This window comes from Clinocottus analis, unplaced genomic scaffold (assembly GCF_023055335.1).
Source record: "Clinocottus analis isolate CAN_PGR_092001 unplaced genomic scaffold, fCliAna1.0.p SCAF_25, whole genome shotgun sequence".
NCBI lineage: Eukaryota > Metazoa > Chordata > Actinopteri > Perciformes > Cottidae > Clinocottus > Clinocottus analis.
The window spans coordinates 3,693,383-3,707,736 of record NW_027175987.1 but is presented as its reverse complement, the minus strand read 5'-3'; the positions used below and the strand labels follow the sequence as shown (position 1 = coordinate 3,707,736).

Genomic DNA, 14,354 nt, shown 5'->3' with positions numbered 1-14,354 from the left:
GGTGTATTTCTTGCACCAGGTTCACAGTAAAATTGTTTGGAAACATCCTTATTTGATGTTCTTTGGTTTAGGATTACAGGCTACTAAATAGTGAGGAACTCCCACTACAGCTGACAAAAATGACTAAACATTTAACATCTGTTAAACATACGCTTGTCGGATGCCCCGTTTCTCTTCATTCCTGTCACTGGCTTCGAAAGAGCCATAATGGATGAGGAAAGGCTGCTTTGAGATGGAATGAGGAGTTATCTCTATGACACCTCATTTCACTTCATAAACCTAAATAAGGGTTAGCTTTTTAAGTTAGCTGGAGGAAGAAAGTGTCCTGCTTCCTGTTGGATATATTGTATGCCTTTTTCAAGTAAATATCACAACATAAAATGTGTTTTTCTGTTTAAAAGTACAAAATTTAGAAGATAGGTTAGGCTACTACTCACCCATCTTCTTAGTGGTCTACCGTCTGAGTTCGAGCGCACAGCTGATAGGTACGTGGTTTGTTTACATGACGTAACGTAGCTTTCTCTGGGACAGTTCTTCGCCATTATTACAGTTATTGTTGAATTATTTAGTTTATTTTGTCTTTTCTTCGAGGTTGGCTTGGTCTGTCTGGGCCCTAAGCCTCAAGTTTCTAATATTCGGACGGATCAGCTGTCAAACTTTCCGTTGTTCCCGAATTGTGAGCTGATGTAAACAACGCTGACCTTGACCGAGGCCTTTGTTGTGGTGTCATTGCTCAGGTGGGTGATGACATCTCCACCCGTCTTTGCTATTATTTAGGAAGAAGCTGATGAGCATCCAGCAAGACAAGCCGGGCGACACATCAAACTAACTTTGGTCAACTCTTGTTAATCTCTCAATCCTGCATTTTAACAATTGTTTTTTTTATGAGAAAACTCTACACTCCATGTATGTTTTATCTTATCAGTCAATTGGCTGAATGAAGCTTCATCTATTAACTAGGCTACACCTTATTTTTAATGTATTTGTTTGTTTTAAAGTATGCCTTGTGCTTTATTATTTGGATCTATGTTAGTCTGTCTGGTATGTGTGATGGTGGTGCTTTATTGATCTGTTTTGCTGCCAATCGATGATGGGTGTGGTGTTTTCCATGCTTATCAGACTGTAATCAGTCAAGTGAAGGAAAACTATCACTTTTTGTTATGCGTGATGTTTCAAAGGTTAGTCCATGCATTAAATCCATCAGGCATTCAATAGACACTGGACACATTTGTTTGGTCTTTCTCTTTCTTTTCCCCCCTCTCTGTCTAGGAGAGATGATGCATTTCCTTGTAGAAATAGCCACAGTACTGTTCCCCAGAACCATTAGGAGACTCAAGTCATTGTTCATCCTGTGACTCTGAGCCATCATCCTGTTACTTCTCCTTTCTTTATCTTCTCCTTGTGTTCGTCCGTGGTGCGGCGAAGCGGCAGATGCAGCGGTGTTGTCCATTTTGATCCTTTTTCATCATTTGCAGACAAAGAAACACTCTGGGCTGTCTCCAGACAGACAGCAGCTAAAAAAAAAAAAAAAGCAGTGCCATGTTTGAACGGTCTCTCTTTGACGGAAGCATGTAAGTATGTGTGCCTGTGTGAATATGCGTTGCGTGTGCGCCCGTGCATGTTGATGAGCTGGAGGTGGAGAAGATTGCTTTTTTACAGCCTTTCACTCACAAAGAACACACTGAAAGGTGCGCGCAAAGACATGCGAGTCCGTTGCTAGTGTTTCAGTTCTAGGACATTGGCGGTCATGCAGCCGGCGGTTGGAGAAGGCCAAGAAAATATCTAGGTCTTTTACAAAGTGTTTATATATATATATATATGGAGGGAAAGAAAGAGACTTTTACTGTGAAGGAAACCGCAAAACACTAATTCCTTTCTCTTTGATTCATGGATTTAGACTGCGTCTGTGAGGATCATCCAAATCCTGTGTTCCCCTGTCACAATGATGGTCATGTCCGCTTTCTGATTTGTGCTCTTACGTTCGCCACAAGTTGTAAAAATGTCAAGGTGTAAATGAACTCGTAATACTAACAGCAGCAAGGACACAGAGTGTAAAGCCCCTGAAACCATGCAGTCGATATAAGCCAGTTTCAGAGTTGCAGCACCGCCAGCATTCGTGCAATGCTCGCCCAATGTTACCAAAGTTACCGCCGATGTACTCTTGCAGACAGGAAGTGATTTCTTTATTGGCGATTTGGATGTTTTTTGTTGAATACTGAAAAGACTATCAAGTTTATTTTGTAGTTCAATTGTTCGACGTACACATGCCTGAACAAGTCTAATACCAAAGGAAGAGTTCACCATTTTAGGTTTGCTTTCTTGGCAAGAGTTAGATAAGAAGATTGATGCCACTCCTATATTATACATGCTAAAATAAGCATAAACACTATAAACAGCTATATTAGCGCTAGTCTTATAATGACAGCTCCCCTTTGAGACAATTGAGCATAACTGACTTTCTCTCTACTTCCATGAGGTGCATAATATATAAAATATTGGATATGTGACAGGAGCAACTTTTCCATTGTGCCAACAAAGTACTCATATTTGTCTTCTGACATATCAGAAGAAACAGAGGGAGAGTGTGTTGTGGGGCGCAGAAAGTGATTGATATTCTATTGGGACATTTGCCATTCGCAGCATTTATACTGAATTCAGTTTTTCAGCACTCCGTGCTTATCCAGCAGGGCTGAAGGGTTAGCGCCCTCGTAGACCCAGCTCCGCATTCCCAACACTGACCCGTGACATCACTTCCTGCTGACACAGCACGCCTGTCGGAGATGAGCCTCAGTGTCCTTCAACCTTGTCATGTAGCTGCTGTGAAAACACACACACTCACACACTCACACGCTCACACACAGCCTTCATCCCCTTTTGACCTCGTGTTTTGTTCTCTGTTTTCAGCAAGCCTTCAAATTAGTCTGAATGTGTTATATCAGAGTGTGTCAGAGTGAAGGCTTGTGGCAGCAGAGGGAAGAGACGGAGAATATGGTTTGCCAGTAGTACTGGACTCTCATTAACCTCCCTACCTCCTCTCTCTTCACCAAGTCTCCTTCATCAGCTCATCCAGGCCTGAAGTGACACATGGGCCTCTAGAGTGTCAGTAGCGATAAAGATGCCGCCACTTCAACGTTTTAATTGGAACTACTGCTGTTGATGTGTGAACAGCTGTAGGACGGAGAAGGGCAGATCTATCATCCCTGCCCTCCGCGGACCGCTTGAGGTCAAATGGCAGCAGTTAGTGTGGCAGGAAACCCCCCCAAAGCTCCAGTTTATTCATGATTACGCCGCTCCACCCCTCTCGCTACACCGTCCTGCTCACACATCTGCATATTCACATCTGGTTGTGAAATGACCTGCGGACGAGAGAGAGAGCATCTGGAGGAGTGTGGGGCTGGGTCGGCCGTGTGAAATGACCAGCAACGACTTATTCATAGACTCAAATGCAACTTTCACACAGACGCACAAGTCGATGCAGATGCACATACACACACACACACACACAGACGTCAGTGAATCCTCTCTTCCCCTGCAGACACAAATCCATTATTCATTTCAAAATGACTCATTTTTCGCCCTGTGGCTCCTGGCAGTAGTGTGGCGCCTGACCAAGGGGGAGTGCTTTTTCTAATTAATGCAGATTGTGCAAGACAACCAAAATAACATATTTACTCTGACGCCTGATAGTACTGGAGTGCAGGCGTGAAACGGCTGGTGGCAAAATCTAGTCTTTGACCTCTCACAGCCCTGCACACCCTGACTGTGTCTTGTTATAAGTGAACACGTCAGCTACCCTCAGTCCTCATCTTTTTTTCATGTTTTTATCAAGTTTTACAACACAAGTAAATCCAAATACACACGCGGGCCTAATGATGTCAGGCACGGGAGCTCTGGCTCAAACTGGCATCTCAAGCCAGCGGCTGCAATTCACCTGAAGCCGTGTGCCGTTTCTGTATGTGATGACAATCCAGCTTTCTCTCAGAGAAGAGACCTCGTCGGTACAAAGCTGACAAGACCAATATAAGCAAAAGTTAACCGACACGCTATGTTGTCTAAGCACAGGGAAGAGAACAAGAATCCTCCTCAAGCTGTCCTCCTGAGATGTGATCTGATTTTAATGAGCCCACCAAATGTCACGCACACATGTTTACCTGTTACACTGCATACACTACACACTGTCCTCACAGATTGGACCAGAGATCATTATGTAGACGAGATCACATACATGCACACTCATACATACATACAGGGGCAAGCTGCCACACACATACTCACAGGTATCATTATTATAAGCAGCCTAAGATCAAGGTGGAGCCACATTTCCTAATTCAAATATTTGATAAGGAGAGACACAGGGCTGCTTTGCATGCTATTAGATGGCAATCTAAATAACATTAACATGTCATTTTTGTCTATTTCCTTTTCTTTGAAGGGTGGTATCATCACTCATATTTATTCCACTATAGCCAGCATGGTTTCCTTTCCGGAATTTGCAAATTAATGCAAATATGAGTTTCCTCTCCTGATAGTATTTGAAAGGTAGCGCATATACTAAATACTTTTGGACATTCAGGGATATCATGTCTTTGTTGATTTGGGTCTTTGGTGAAGGAAACTGGGTTAGATGTTTATTCTCTGGTCTGCCAGCATGATATTTGTGGTATCTATCACTTGGCTTTAAAAGACGGTAACATGATATTGGTTTTGCTTTTTGTCAGTGAACATTATGTTGACAACACAGATCCTTGTAAGCGGTTGAGATAATTGTTAAGTATACTTTCTCTCTCATGTTGTCTGCCCATTGCAGCCGTACAGATTGATTTAGGGGCCCAGCCTTGGCAAATACCGTCAATTAGTACAAGCAGGAATAATAATGAAACCGTTTAATTGCATTAACATAATGCCTTTGAATGATCATTACCAAAAATGGTTGCGATAATAAAGCAATTATTATTTTGAGACAGCAATTAGCCCAGCACCTTTCTTCGATGCTATAATTACCACCAGCGAGAGGAACGTGGATGGATGCTCGTGTGTTGCAAGTCTGTGGAGGAGCTGAAAGCAGCGGAGAAGATGAAGATGGGCAAGATATGCTGTCAAAGACCTGGCGTATCACTCTGAGGACGCTATTCCACTCTGACACATCCACAATATCCCTCAAGAGGAGCAATAGCTTCCCTCTGTCCACACACAAATTTCAATGTTGTTTTGCACACATCTCTCCATTATGAGAGCTTTTTTTGGTAATGGAGGAGATGTTGAAATAGCGGGAGTGAGATGGAAGGAGCGAGGCAGGCATGGATGGAGGAAGGGAGGGAAGAATGAGAAAGAGAGATTGGTTTTCATGCCTGGTAGTCAGCGAGCCTGTAAATCTCCCAGGAGCGTAGTGGAAGACAGCAGAAGGTTGATAGTCATCCATCACTCCTGACAACCCCGCTGCTCTAGAAGGAGCCTGACGAGAGAGAGAGAAAGAGAGACATGGAGAGAGGGAGAGGGAGGATGTGAAGACAAACGTGTGGAAGGGAACCAGGGAAGAGGAGAAGTGCAGCAGTTGGCTGTTCCAGCCGCTCTGTTCATCCCTCACTGAGACCGGCGGCGCTGCTGCTGCTGAGTGAGCGGAAGTGGAATGGCAGGAGCCAGTTCGGTCCTCGTCGGAGCACAGGAGCAGGAACATGTGGCTTGTAATCTCAACCTGTCGTTTTGTGCTTCATCTGTTGACTCACTGATTCACGTTCCTGTGAAATACCTTGACAACTGCCATTGTCATGGTATTGTATGGTGTGGTGGTCACGGCAGTGTCCTATCTGCATCATGTTTCTATGAATTTTGAAAACATGTTTGTCCAACACTTTCTGATAGTTTAATTACTTCAATCTACTACCAATTAGCAACAGCAAAAACGATTTGCATTAAATGTGATGCTGTTTGGATAGCGTGTTTAAATCAACATATTGGAAAAATGTATTGGCAAAAGTTTCACTGGCTCTTGCTATACAGTAACCACTTGTACTGTAGCAAGTAAAGCATCATTTTCAGTGGGTAAAATAACAAAGTCGCTGTTGGCAAGTCATATCAGCCATCACTAATTTAGAATGTAAGTAAATTGATGGCAGGCCAGATTTCAACTTGGCTGTTGGAGTTTGTGTGTCTCAGCTATCAACCCGTTCTCACTCCCAACTCGTCAATTACGATGCTTGTTCAGTGGCGAATGAACAAAGGCAATTAACGCCAGTATAATCTGCATTGCGTCAGTATTAAACATCAGAGCAACTGACGTAGTATAAAGAGCTAGAAAGTCCACTTCGGGAGAAGGCTGAGTTGGATGATCAAACAAACAGACTTTCACATGAGGCTGCTGTTGCTGTCCTGTGTATACAACAAGTCAAAGTGACTTATTTCAACCTTCCCTTCTTATGTAGTTTACACACTTAACTAACGCCATGTATGTAAGTTTTGTAACAAACAGACTTATTTTGCATTATAAAAATATCATTTTATTTAAAACTATCAAATTGTCTATAATAATCAGATATTTTTGTTGCCCAAACGTAACCAAGTAAACCTAACAATTACGTAAATCTGTTATAAGCATATAAAAAAAAACACTGCATGCATGTAGCAAGCGGAAACTGTAACACGGCGGCGTATTATGAAAAGACACTATGCATGTAAAGAGTGGAAACTGATCCATCATCCCTAACAACAACACTGAAGGATGCCTAGCCCCATAGTTTAAAGCGTAGGACGCTGGCCAAGCGTCAGCTCGAACATGCTGCAACTTACACAAAGTTTGTTTGTCACTAGAGAACCTCCACCCTGTTCCACCATTGTACACCATTGTATTTTGTTCAGTAGCCTTCTTCCAGTCAAACTATTATACTGATATTGATGGTTTAATTTGGACCTTCAGTATTTGGATCAAGAAGGAATAAAGTGTGTCAGATTTAGTAGGAGAAAACAAGAAGTGTTGGATTAAAGTATCGACAGATAACCACTATTAAGGGATTTGTAGTGGGGCCAAAACAACTTGATCCGGACATCATCATCATTCCTTTTTATTGTTGTTTAAAAAAAAAAAAGAGGAAGAACACATACTGTGCTATTTTGGACAAATGGGAGTAGGTTCGGGCATTGTGTTAATGAAAGGGGACTGCTCAAAGAACACAGTGTCCTATTGCCAGGGTGCCGTCTAAACACCCTGTCCATTCATATATTTGTGACCATTTGACCATGACACATTCCACAATTATCATTGAAAAACAAAAGCACACACTGCCGTAAAAAAACAGAGACGGTCATTGTCAAAGCACAACTTGAATGTGTGATCTTATGATAGTGCCACCATGTTTCTGTCGCATGTTCAGTCTGTGGTTTGGTAATTAAATGGAGGCAATACAAAACTTACGCAGAGGTGAATTAATGTTTCTCTCTGGGCTTTCACAGCCAGTTTATTGTGTGAGCTGTAAAATAGTCTTACACAATACAAAAGGTTAATGTTTTACGACTCCGGTGTTTATTTGTGTGTGTGTAAGTGTCAGCCCACAAGTGTTTCTGTGTGTGTGTGTGTGTGTGTGTGTGTGTGTGTGAGTGTGAGTGTGAGTGTTTGTGTGTGTGTTTGAATGTGCGCGTGTGCTTGTGTGTGTGACCTCCATCGGTGTCTGGAGGGTATTGGCCATTGCTGTCACTCAGTGCGAGAGAAGCCCTAATTAAAGAAGTTCCAGTTGTACATCGCCTTACAATGGAAGGGAGAGATTGCCTTTCAACTCAGTGGCCAATACAGAAACTTCCTCCTCCTCTGGCCGAATAAAAGAGGCTGATACAAAAAGCCATGAATGCCGAAACCAAACAAAAGCTCTTTAAAAGACTGTCACCGTGATATCTGATATCTCTTGGAACAGCACTGCTTTGAATAAATCTTTTTCAGTGAAGAAGGGAGAAGGAAATTAAAAGCTGACATTTAAAAGGCTGCTGCTGAGGCTCGTGGCCCCCAGGATCAATAGCTAGGTATCGCACAACTTCCCCCGCATATTAGCTCACTTTTCCGTGGGGCATCTCAGGCTAAGTACAAACAAACCAAAACTACTGTAGAAATATTACTGTGTTGTTTTGTCAGTTTACCTCCAGGTGTGTGTGTCTTGAACGGGAAGCAGAGGGGGCTAGGGTAGACTGTCTGTCTCTGTCTCTGTGTTTGTGTGTGTGTGTGTGTGTGTGTGTGTGTGTGTGTGTGTGTGTGTGTGTGTGTGTGTTAACCTGTAATGTGTTTAAAGGGTCCCATCCTCTTCTTCTTTGTGTCAACACCTTGAGTTGACATTGGTCATTGGGGACCCAAACTGTCAGCAACAACTGAAGGCAAAAAGAGGAGGTGGGAAAGTAAAAGAGAGCAGAAATAGTAATGTGTGTGTGTGTGTGTGTGTGTGTGTATAAGTGACATTGATGACATTTAGTCATACTGGATGACATTGCGACTTTGCGAACAGGCTGTCAGGTTATGTAAAGCAGACTTATCTCCAGGTCATGCATGTGCTCCCCAAGGAGCCGTTCCTGCACCCCTATCTCCTTGACATGCAAACACACACACACACACACACACACACACACACACACGTGTTCCACCCTTCACATGTGAGATCGCAACCTCCGCCCTGTCCCGGAGGGTCTTGGTCTGTCCCTCAGTGTTCCCCTGACATACTGTTGTGCCCACCTATTGCTGGCTTGTGACCTTCGTCACTGTCACCAGGCTTTTCGGGAGCTTAGCCGCAGCTGAGCTGTCCTGCTTGAGCAGGCCTTCACCATAATGCCACCCTGGGGAGTTCCCCCGACCCCACGGAAAAGGCTTCCTGTTTTTCAGTGAGTGCTATAAAAAACAACTGATCACATTTAATGGAAATGTATAACCCATATTTCTTGCAAGACTATTGTCCCGTACAGCTCACGGGCAATTCAGCCTTGGAATTGTCCCCGTCTTGCTGCAGTCGTCCTGAAGACAACTTTGGGTTTTATTTCCAAACCTCCTGTCATTGGTTCTATTGCTTATAATACAGTTGCAGAGGTCTCAGACTACATTAAAACAGTTAATAAAATAGGTCCAATGAGGCCCAGAGACAAGACACGCAGTCACACAATCATACAAGCTGCTAAAAACATGACAGCTTTTCCTGATTATTAAAACTACTTTATTTGTACCTAACTCTAAAAGTAAGCTCACCCATGGTGTTGTCATCGACTGAAAAGGAAACTGTGTGCAAGTATGGTGAGTCAAAGTTGAATCACAAAGTCGGTTTGTAAACTTGGATTAAGGATGATATTTAGGGGCTGTCCCAATTTATCACTGAGAAAGGGTGACGTTGCTTTACGGCAACAGTTGCCGTGGACTCGTGGGCTACCTGCTCTGCGGCCATCTGTCATGCCGGTCAACAGTCCACCTGACCTTTTCATACACACGGACAACCAAGGTTGATCCGGCCTTTTTCATTTTGCTCTCAAAGTGCACATGATGGATGCATTTACATTTAAGATGTACAAAATGTTCTTGAGGTGAAGCATTGCACCCACCACAGTCTCAAAAGATTCCAGTGGGGAAGAAACACTGGGTTAAGCCAGCATCAGACTGGCCATTGACTGCCATTGTCTCTCATAGCTTCTCCATACCTGATGCCCTAATGCCACCTATGGCTGGGATGGATGTTTACAAACAGTCGGGTTGTAACTTACTACCCGGGTTATTACAAACCCAGGTTGTAAAAAACTGTTGTTTTCCAACTAGCAGCTCTGCAGCTACCCCACTATCTTCGATACCACAGCAGCATTTACTAAGTGACAGCTGTCGACGTGGATCCGTATCTGCCAGTGACATTTCAGTTCCAAATGGCACCTGCCAGGAAGTGATGTCTGGCAGTGAAACACAGTGTCATGCTATTCATGTCTGCATAATGTTATGCCGGTATAGTTGATCAGCGGTGACATACACCAATACTTACTGGCACAAGTCACCACTGCAACATTAAAATATGTTGCTGCAATTAGTAAGGCTTTAATCGTATGACTAGTTTGCTTATAGTATGCCGTTTATTGTTTTTATCCTCTTAACTATGAAACTATTTAAAAAATAAAAAAAAACAATTGCTACCAAATACTTGGTTAGAGATACAGCAGATATAACTGCAGCCCAATTTCAGCTGTTTATTATATTGTACATTAGTTCACCATGTGGTTGCAAACATGTCTCATTATTTAAACTACGGGTGAGGAGCAATCAATTAGTCATCACTTCACCACTTTATGATTTCTGCATAATTTCACATTAACCCATGCGCTTTAAATTATAATGCTTCTCATTCCCTTTGCATTCCATCATTTGATTATGACCATTTCATTTTAAAGCGCAACAGTTGTTCTGATAATATGACGCATAACGCATTATGTTGAGCTCACAATTAGAAGGCTCGCGTTTAGTTTTTGCACGTCTGTGATGGAAACTGAGTCCCAGCCATCATACAGTAAATCACTGTGATGTGTGTCAAATTGATGCTCTGTTTAACCACTCTATTAATTGTGTGTGTGTGTGTGTGTGTGTGTGTGTGTGTGTGTGTGTGTGTGTGTGTGTGTTTCATTCCCTGTAACAGGCTAATTATGGGTACTGTACAGTATTTGTTTTACTGTGTGTGTTTGAGTCTGCTCATCTGTTGGACTCTGTGTGTGTGTGTGTGTGTGTGTGTGTGTGTGTGTGTGTGTGTGTGTGCGTGCGTGTCTATTGTGCTCCTGGCGGTGTCAGGTAGTCCCCAGCACTGTGGTAGTTGGCACGCTGTGCGTCAGTGATCAGACTGATCAAAGACAACAGGAGAGGAACAGGCAGAGCTGCCAGCAGCTATCAGCCTGCCTGTCTCTGATGGCTATGGACAGGGCTCACAGATCTGCTCTTCTCGCTTGTGTTGAGCTGTGAGGAAATCAGTGTAGCCAAGGTGATGTCAGTGAAGTTAGGTGACTCCTGATACATCAGCTACATCGCCTTTTAGACCACTGGGCAGCGTTTCAAGTGCAGTGTTGTGGGAATAATAATCATTTCTCTGATGAACTATTTTTCAAATTCAAGTCTGAATTTTGCTCTGGTCTGAGCCAGGCTCACCAACAACAAAGAGTCCTTGGAGCAGTTTCACTTCCTGTTGATGGGACGTGTCTCTAAGTCTGCTCAGCCATCACTAGCGTAAGGACAAAGCACTCCTTCTCTCTTTGGACCTCTTGGCCTACACATTTAGAGCGGCCCCTTTAATAATTTATCCAGCCTTCTTCCAGGAAGCAATGCTATCTGGCCACAAGCTAGATCGATGGAGATCAAAAGACAGTGTTTGGTCCTGAATGCAATCCTATCCTGAAGAGGCACCAGCGAGGCTATTTTAGTGCCGAGCCCTGTGGCTGCTGGTCTGTTTAAAGGTCAGCGAAGAGGCTGGGGTCAGAAATGAGTCACCTAAAACATGCACTAAGCGTCACGCTTACAGCACATATCCATGGGAGCGTTTGCATCGCATAATATGTTTCAAAAAGACAACTTTTAGGTTTTATGAGTACATTTAGATATTTTTTGGAAGTAATTCTGGAGTCATTGGTGTTGAAGAACTACCTTATTAAATCCCTGCAGATACACTACAGTTATTTTCTGCTGTGAGAGAGTGAAAATCTTACTTTCTGCACCATTAAGGTTCATTTGAGTTTTGTATGTTATAAGATTCGGTCAGCCAAACGAGGTTCAACTGTTTTCAACCCATATTCAGAAATATAATAGTTTGTATGCGATACTTAAGGGCGCCTGTTGTCCCTGCGCGTGTGTGTGTGTGTGTGTGTGTGTGTGTGTGTGTGTGTGTGTGTGTGTGTGTTGTGGCACAGCAGAAACACCTGTTCCAGTCTGTAATTCGGCAGTGATGGGGACGGCGAAGGGCTTTGACACGCTCCGTCGACATGACAGCTCAGACAGCATGGATGTTAATCTCTTCTAACTGCTCCCAGCCTAATTAAATCTTCCAGGGCAGCACACACAAATACACACGCGTGTTCTAAATTGGTCCTGGTTGTGCACAAGTTTTAACGATCTGGAGAATTGGCCCCACAGCAGTTTGTTTGATTCTAAATCTATGAAATGCTGTGTGTGTGTGTGCGTGTGTGTGTGTGTGTGTGCGTGTGTGTGTGTGTGTGCGTTTGTGCGTGTGGGTGTGTGTGTGTGTGAGAGAGAAAAAGATACCTTAGCGCCGCAACAGCATTGTTCTTTTATTTAGTTTCTAGATGAGAATCGCATCCCTTTCTGTGGCGTGTGTATCAGCTCACGTATCTGTGTAGACCTCACATTCTTCATATAAGAGATTGCAGATGCTCATATCAATTCTGGTGCAACATGTATTCGTTCTACTGATCAGGAAGGACCTCATATATTCTCCGAACAGCTGTGGAGGACATTTTGGTCTAAATATATCCCAAACCAGAACCTGTTCTAACCACATTCAAAGTTGTGCATTTAATCAGGATTTGATAAAAAAAAAAAAAAATGTGAATCAAATTTAAAGAGGCAAAACTTAACATACATGAAAGGTTTTTGCTGATTATGAAGCATCTGTCAACCAAAGCCACAAACATTTATCTTTGTGCTTGCGTTTGTGATAAGCAGACGGAAACGCGAGTACAATTTCATGCAAAAACGAATACCAAAATTGCACTGGTCCTCTCGATACTGAGTAAACACAACACATTACTCCAACTTCCATCGAACAGGTCTGAGACACAAGTGGCACACCGATATAGAATTTGGTCATTGAAACCTTTATTTCTATGATATAACCCCAGAAGTCACTGATAGTGTAAACACTAGAAACATGTGTGTGTGGTTGAATAATGCTTAAAAGTAGATTAAGCAGAAGATGTGACACCAATCAAAGATTGTAATACTTTAACTGTAGAAAGCTGACGAGAGGCTCCTGCAGGAAACACAGACAGCAAATGGACAGAATCATGCAACAATCTTGCATCTTAAAAGTGCTATAAAGATCTTCCCTGCTGCTCCGTCCTTGTTAGTAAATTGTCCACGTTTCCATGCCTTGCTTTCAAGCTTCTCAAAGTTCCTCTTGTCTTGTAGGTTAAAGGCAGACTTTGTGATCTGATGTTTAGTCACAGCCTGAACCAAAATATTCTCTTTAATCTATTTAGCTTCAATGAAATCAGGGAAGCACAGAGGGAGACTGAGGCTTCTACATGCCGCGTGCCCACCTCCCACCTACCAGCCCACCTGTCGGTGTCCTCCACATCTGTCCACTGAACCAGTGGAGTTTATTTTCTTTACCTCTCAGTAACTTTCTCCCCGCCATCCCTATTTAGCACCATTGTGTAGTTATCCACTGTCTCTTTGTGTCTGTCCCTGCTGCATGTTATTACAAGCAGCAGCACCTTTTCTCTGCTTTACTGTCTTCAACCCTTGTACTATGTATCACTCTGCCTGCAATTCAGCCTTCTTTTCTGTGTCTCTGTCTCCTGTCCAGCCTCAGCTCCCTCTGAGTTAAACAGGCCGAACAAATAGATTACAAACAGTGGGTAGAGTAGAGCTAAAGAGGAAGACAATCTGAATTTGCTGTGGATAAAGAATGAGGAAGGAGGCTGTGCAGTCAAAGAAAGCCAGTGGAGTCAGAATAAGGCTGTATTTGCCTGAGGGGAAAAGGCTGAAAAGTAGCTCTCGCAACAGATGTGCGGGGCAGTAAAGTGTAATTGAAATGCCAGCAGCAATGGTCTTATCTCCCTGCTACAGGAGCCGGCTGCCAGTCTCAACATCAGTTAGATGTCATTTTACCTAAGTCTGAATCAGCTTGCCACAATCCGCAATCCCCATTCCTCTGATGCTAGGCAGGAGAAAAAGAGGGAAATGAACGAGGGGGGAGGGAAAGGAGAAAGAAAAGGAGGGAGATGAGGGTGGGGAGTCTGTAATAGGATTTCAGTAGCACCCAGTTAACTTCCACCACCTGGACTAAGTTGGTAATTTGATATGCCCCATCAATAGGATTCATTTACTTCACCGCAGTATTACCATTGCCATTCATTTGACTTTTTTATAAAAGTGTATTTATTCATTTCTCTCTCTACATTTCCCTACTCCTCCTGATCCTTATCTTGCATGCTAGAGGTTGGGGAAAGGAAGGGCTGTTCCACAATATTTTAGCTCAGAAAGAAAGTCCTTGGTCCAGAGGAGGTGGAAAGCCAGACACCATGCCTGTCCTCTGAGCTCCAGGCAGAGCTTAATGTTTCGGGCCAGGCAGCATCCCTCAAGGGAGAACCGTAATGTCCTCCCAGATTAGAGGCTGGCACTCCTCGGAGCGGCTGCCTTTTAT

General features: G+C 43.3%; 1 protein-coding gene across 1 annotated transcript in view; it reads left to right on the top strand.

Annotated features, from left to right (window-relative positions):
* Positions 1–14,354, top strand: part of agbl4 (AGBL carboxypeptidase 4) — a 242,737-nt gene that overhangs the window by 81,931 nt on the left and 146,452 nt on the right. The window lies entirely within an intron of this gene.